The sequence below is a fragment of the Berghia stephanieae genome, chromosome 2, assembly GCF_034508935.2.
Source record: "Berghia stephanieae isolate SIO BIC M18660-M18661 chromosome 2, UCSD_Bste_1.3, whole genome shotgun sequence".
NCBI lineage: Eukaryota > Metazoa > Mollusca > Gastropoda > Nudibranchia > Aeolidiidae > Berghia > Berghia stephanieae.
The window spans coordinates 124,032,650-124,039,358 of NC_088361.1; positions in this window are offsets into that span (position 1 = coordinate 124,032,650).

Consider the following 6,709-nt stretch of genomic DNA (forward strand, 5'->3'; position numbering starts at 1 on the left):
TTGGGTCACAGGCACCTAAGAATAAAGCCTAAATATGTCACAGCAGCAGTCTACCCAATGTATGACCACCAAGTATCAACACACACAGACATTGAGACGGGGTTGCTCGCCAAAAGGAGATAAATACTGGATGATTATTCATACTCATATTTTATCAAGACTCAGAGTCAGAGAGATGATTTACAAAAATAAAAAAAAATAAAAAAATAAAAGTATCACTTCTCACAGACATATCAAATGCTGGGCAAAGTCATTTAACTATCTCTCTCCTACTACAGTAGAATTACTTTAAACCGAAATTTTGGGGACCTTCTAAACCATTTCGGTTTAAAGACATTTTGGTTTAAAGCAAGTTCCCGTTTTGCGATGTTTTTCAAGGGTAGTAACTATTGAAGGAATTTGCTCATTTAATCGTATCATGGGTTTCCCCTTAAATGGAGTTGTTAAATAAATGCCGTCCTCGTAACCATTTAAAACAAATTATTTTATTATTATTCTTTTTTTCTTTTATTTTTTTTTTGGTGTGTTTTAAAAATGTTTTTGGGGGTTTTCGTTTTCCATTCAAAATTGTTGAAAGAGTTGAATTCGGGATGCCATGTTTTTTACATCTCCGTCTTGCTCAACTTTTTTTTCATAGACTTCACATAGTATTTATATTTTAAACTCCAATGTGTAAGCACAGTGCTTTCTTTTAGACATCTTTTAGTAAAATGTAAAGCTAAAATAAGATTGAAAGTTCTTGTGCGATAATTGATAATGAATGATGTACAGCTTCTCAGAAGTGAAGTGAAATGGAAATGAAAAGGCGTGTCAATGCTAAGCTGTCTACTACACACCTCTCTTTTTTTGAAAAGTCATTAGGTTCAAAGGCCTAATTACATAGACCCCCCCCCCCTTTTTTTTTTTTTTTACACACACACACATATAAACAAAGTGGAAATGAAATGGCATGTCAATGGTAAGTTGTCTATCCCCCCCCCCCCCCCCCCCTATATTGTTGTGTTGAAAATCCAGTCAGTTTCAAACTGCGACCTCTTAGAGTAGACGATGGCTCCAATGCATCAACAAACGAGCTAGAACATCTTGCTTGCGTGATTCTACACCCCAAGTCCCCCTCTTTCCTCATTTTTCGCCTGCCAGTCACCCGTTGTCTTCCTTTTCCAGTCTGTGCGATTGTGGTGTTGGCCAAGCCCAAGTGCAGTGATTGAAGTGTTTGCATCCCCCCCCCCCCCCCCCCCCTCACCCCCACCCCACCCTTCACCCTCATCTTTGACTTACGCTCTTTGTTTATTATCGGGCATTATTACGTGTGGCCACCTTCCCGAATTTTTGAAGACAAATAGAGAGAGAAAAAGGGAAGGTGCTCTCAAGTTGTTTCGGTTTAAAGAAAGTCCTGTTTAGAAGTATTTCGGTTCATCGTAAGAATAAGTACAAAGGTAATGAAGAAATTAGTACAATTTATTACATTCTTTGCTGTTTAAGGTAATTTTCGGTTTAGCTTCTTTCGGTTTAAAGTAATTTTACTGTATATGATTCCAGGCAGGGGGAGCCAAATGGTCTCAATTCTGTTCCAGAACAAGAACATGGAAAGAATAAATGGTAAACGGGCGATGGGGAAGACAGCAAAGTAAAGGGCCAACCAACAACCACCCAAGACAGTCAACTTTCCCCTACCCTAAGAGGAATTCCACCCACAGTACCCCAGGACGAGGAGAAAATCTCACAGCAATGTCTATTGGAATTAATTAACCCCCCCCCCCCTATTTTCAAGTGGCTGTTCATGAATTCGAGTACAGAATACAAAGATGCAACAAGTGACATAAAATCAAAGTAACAATGAGGGAAAAGATTAAACAAATAGGTTGTATGTAGTTTGATTTCAGTCCAATATTTATTTAACGACCTTATTCCAAAAGGCAAGACAAAATGAAGTGAAAAGTGCATGGTAATAAAAATACAACTATAATAATAATAATAATAATAATATAATAATAATAATAATAATAATAATAATAATAATAATAATAATAATAATAATAATAATAATAATAATAATAATAATAATAATAATAATAATAATAATAATAATAATAATAATAATATCGTAATAATAATGTTCAAACAGTCCATTCCAATTGCACTCAGATGTCAAGCCTGCAATTACCTGCTAACGCACCAAATGAAAATTTAAAGCAAAGGGAAACTAATTTGACAGAGAAAAGAAGTAGGTATAACAAGAGCAAAGCAGTGTCCTAGCAGCTAGACTGAAAGCTCCTTATTGGCAAATCAACTTTACTATTCCGTCAAATAAACTGTTCTAAGAAAAAAAATACCAAAAAACAAAAAACAAAAAACAAAAAACAAAAAACAAAAAACAAAAAAAAAAAAAAAAAAACGAAGTACATGAACAAAGCAATACAAATAATAGTAAAGCTGCAGGAACTATCTGAAGCAAAATTTGGAGTATATTACAGTGCAGCACAGAAATCTTAAAGCAAGTTGGCACTGGGCTCGTTTGTTTGAGATTTCAGTGTTGTCAAGATTTCCATGTTGAGTATTTTACAAAGAACTTTGCGATAGACAAGCGCCCGAGACCACAACACAATTTCACGGTTGCATAGTTTTTGACAGCATTGAAACGTTTCTAATATCGCTTAATTTATCAGAGATCAAGTTTTCATACGGTATGAATCACATCAAAATCGAAATTTGAGCTTGAGTTACCGATTCCTTATTTCTATCTCTAGAATGCATAGCTAATGAACATCTCAGTCCTTATTGAGTTACAATATAGTAATGTGGACTTTATTTGACGGAATTTTTTTCCTTGGCGATTGACGAACTGGTTCCACTTAGGCCTCAAGGTACGGGCGTGCTCAAGGCCAGTGATCAATGTGAAAAGTGACCAAATAGAACCTTAGATGGGCAAACAATACTAAAACTGTTCTCTTTGGAAAACTCACCGGTTTTCATAATCACAAAAATTCTAACAGCCTAGGAAAAATTAAAAATAGATATAAATCTTAATTTAAATTAATTGTAGAAACATTTTCTGTGTGACCAATTTTGTCCAAATTGGCCAGGCCCATGGTCATCTAGCAGCAAGCTAAGAATCTCGTCAATAGAGCAGTATAATTAGGTGCCCCAAACGTAAACAAAGGTCGAGAAGCACATGGCAAACCACATGTTCCTGTCTTGACAGCTCAAGTTCCAATGTAAATTATAGAAAAAAATAACCTTTAAAATTTGGCTGTTAGGTGGCAAAAGAAACACATATTCATAAATACTCGATCATGCATCAAATAATGTCTAGATATGGATATTTTATGGAACAAAAGGTAAAATTTATCAAAAGTTACAGTCTATCTATTTTTAGACCAGAGCAAATTATTGCGCTGGTGTGAACAAAACGAGAATTATTCGGAGCCTGATTTTCAGAATAATTTAGTCTTATATTATTATTTCTGCAACTGTTGGATTTTATGTAAACATATTTTCAATACTGAAAGTGTATTGCCTACAACTCAAACTACAAAATTGGGAGACCTATATTGTGCGTAAATTTTTCCGGCCCCTAACGAAAATCACTAGCAACTTGTTATTGTTTACGTTTGGGGCACCTAATTATACTGCTCTATAATTGATATATAGGTATCGAGAATTGAGATCTATTTCAGGAGACGGATTTCGAACAACTCTCAATCAAGACTTCCCGAGAGTAAATAAAACGCTGTAAATGATATTATTAAGCCGTTGAATTGCCATAAATTATATGCCTGTCCATTTCTGATGATGCCTATAACAGAGTCAATATCAATGTCTTCATTAACGATTAAGGTATCAATAGAACAGTAAAGTTAGGTGCCCCAAACGTAAACAAAGGTCGAGAAGCACGTGGCAAACCACATGTTCCTGTTTGTTTGTTTGTTTGTTTTTAAGGGTTTTACGGCGCTTGCAACACATTTAGGTTATATCAGCGCCAGTAAAAAGGAAGAAAATGGGATAGTAAAAAGTTCTAGAATTACAATTAGAGCACCCAAGAAAAAGTAAGACAAAGGGGAACTGAGAACAAATAGGGATCAGATGTAGATTCCAAGAGCATACCACCAATGTACTTAGTTTGAAATCACCTACAAGTCTCATCCAGACACAAGCACAAAATCCAACAAAGAGGAACACACTCAAATGCTTACATTATACATTCAAAATAAAAATAATAATACATAACAGAGAGATGATTTACAAGGAAAAAAATATCATCTCCCAAAACAATAACTATGCATTTGACTGTTTCCCTCCCAGCTAGGACTCCGGCCAGAGCCAGGACAAAACCAAGAAATCTCATTCCGAGACAAAGACAGAAAGCATGTTGGAAAACAGATATAAGGGGATAGAAGACACAGTATGTACCTCCCTGCCCGCTATGGGAGGTCAGGATCCCCACCCAGACATGTTCCTGTCTTCACAGCTCACGTTCCAATGTAAATAATAGAAAAAAATAACCTTTAAAATTTGGCTGTTAGGTGGCAAAAGAAACACATATTCATAAATACTCGATCATGCATCAAATAATGTCTAGATATGGATATTTTATGGAACAAAAGGTAAAATTTTCTAAAATTTATCAAAAGTTACAGTCTATCTATTTTTAGACCAGAGCAAATTATTGCGCTGGTGTGAACAAAACGAGAATTATTCGGAGCCTGATTTTCATAATAATTTAGCCTTATATTATTATTTCTGCAACTGTTAGATTTTATGTAAACATATTTTCAATACTGAAAGTGTATTGCCTACAACTCAAACTACAAAATTGGGAGACCTATATTGTGCGTAAATTATTCCGTTCCCTAACGGAAATCACTAGCAACTTGTTATTGTTTACGTTTGGGGCACCTAACTTTACTGCTCTATTATATACGATATTTGGTCCTTTTTAAGATTTTTCTTTCCGGTGGACTGAAAACACAGTTCCTTTTGGTTTTGTTTGTTCGTTTTTGTTTCGTTTTTCTCCGGATTCATATTGTTACGTACAAGAAATACACAAGGTAATATATTTTGACGCCTCACTGTGTTCAAAATTAAAATAATAATCTTAAAAGTGAGTAAAAGTAAATAATTTTAAAAAAATAATTAAAAGTCGATCAAACTTCTCGAGTCACCAGGAATGGCGTCAACGTGTTGAACTTGAAAATAAAGAATTTTTTTCCAAGGGAGTACACAGGCGTGCCCAAGGCCAGTGATCGATGTGAAAAGTGACCAAATAGAACCTTGCTTGGGCAAACAATACTAAAACTCTGATCTCCTTGGAAAACTCATCGGTTTTTATAATCATAAAAATTCTAACGGACTAGGAAACATTACAAATATATATAAATGTCAATTTTAAATTACCTACAGAAACATTATTCTCTGTGTGGCCAATTTTGGCCAAATTGGCCAGGCCAATGGCTATCTGGCAACCATGGTATCGAGAATTGAGATCTATTTCAGGCTCCCGATTTCGAACAACGCTCACTCAAGAGTTTCCGAGAGTAAATAAAACACTGTGAATGATATTATTAAGCCGTCAAATTGCCATAAAGGTTATGCCTGTCCACTTCTGATGATGACTACCCTACAAGAGATTCAGTATCAATGTCGTCATGATCGATAATTGGTCCTTTTAAAATATATTTATTTCCATCGATGGCTAAAAGCAAAAACTCAAAAATACAAAGAAGAACTAACAATACTAGGAATAGACATGAGTTCAGCCTTCGACACAATCGACAGACACAAACTTTTAACAGTCATAGAGACATTTCTGGAACAAGACGACATTAAACTCATCAAAATACTATTAGCTAACACTTCTCTTGTCTTCATCTCGGGAAAAGAATCGACCACAATTAACACAACATTAGGAACCCCACAAGGCGATAGCTTAAGTCCAATATTATTCATAGTATACTTGGAATCAGCGTTAAAAGAATTAAGAACACATATACCCATAAGCAACAAACAGCAGAACTCATTTATGCAGACGACGTAGACTTAATATTCGACACAAAACATGAAGCAGAAAGATTCATCCCCATTATTTCAAATGTGCTCAAAAAATGGAACTTAAAAGTAAACGAGTCAAAAACAGAACTCACAACCATCCATAGGAATCAAGATAACTGGAAAAGTGTAAGAAAATTAGGAAACCTCATCAACGAAAACGAAGATATCCATCAAAGAAAACTTTTGGCTCAACGGGCATTCCAGTCCCTCAAAAACATTTGGAACCGTGATTTCATCAGTCAACAAAGAAAAATCCAACTTTACGAAGCACTCGTCCTGCCCATACTCCTCTACAACTGCGGCACATGGGGACTAACAAAATCAAACTTAGAAAAATTAAACGCACTACACAGAAAACATCTAAGAACAATGTTAGGAATATATTGGCCAGATAAAATATCAAATGACGAACTATACGAACGCTGCCAAAAGAGACCAATCAGCGACACCATCAAATACCAAAGATGGAAACTTTTCGGACATATTCTTAGGCGAGACGAGTCAATCCCTGCACAAACGGCCATGGAGGAATACCTGTCACGGAATGGCAAAAAGTACGCTGGCAGAACATCCACCTCACTCCCAACGTCACTAAACCAAGATCTTCAACAGTACTACAAACAACACCTAGACTCATCACAACACGACCAAACAGCCAGCA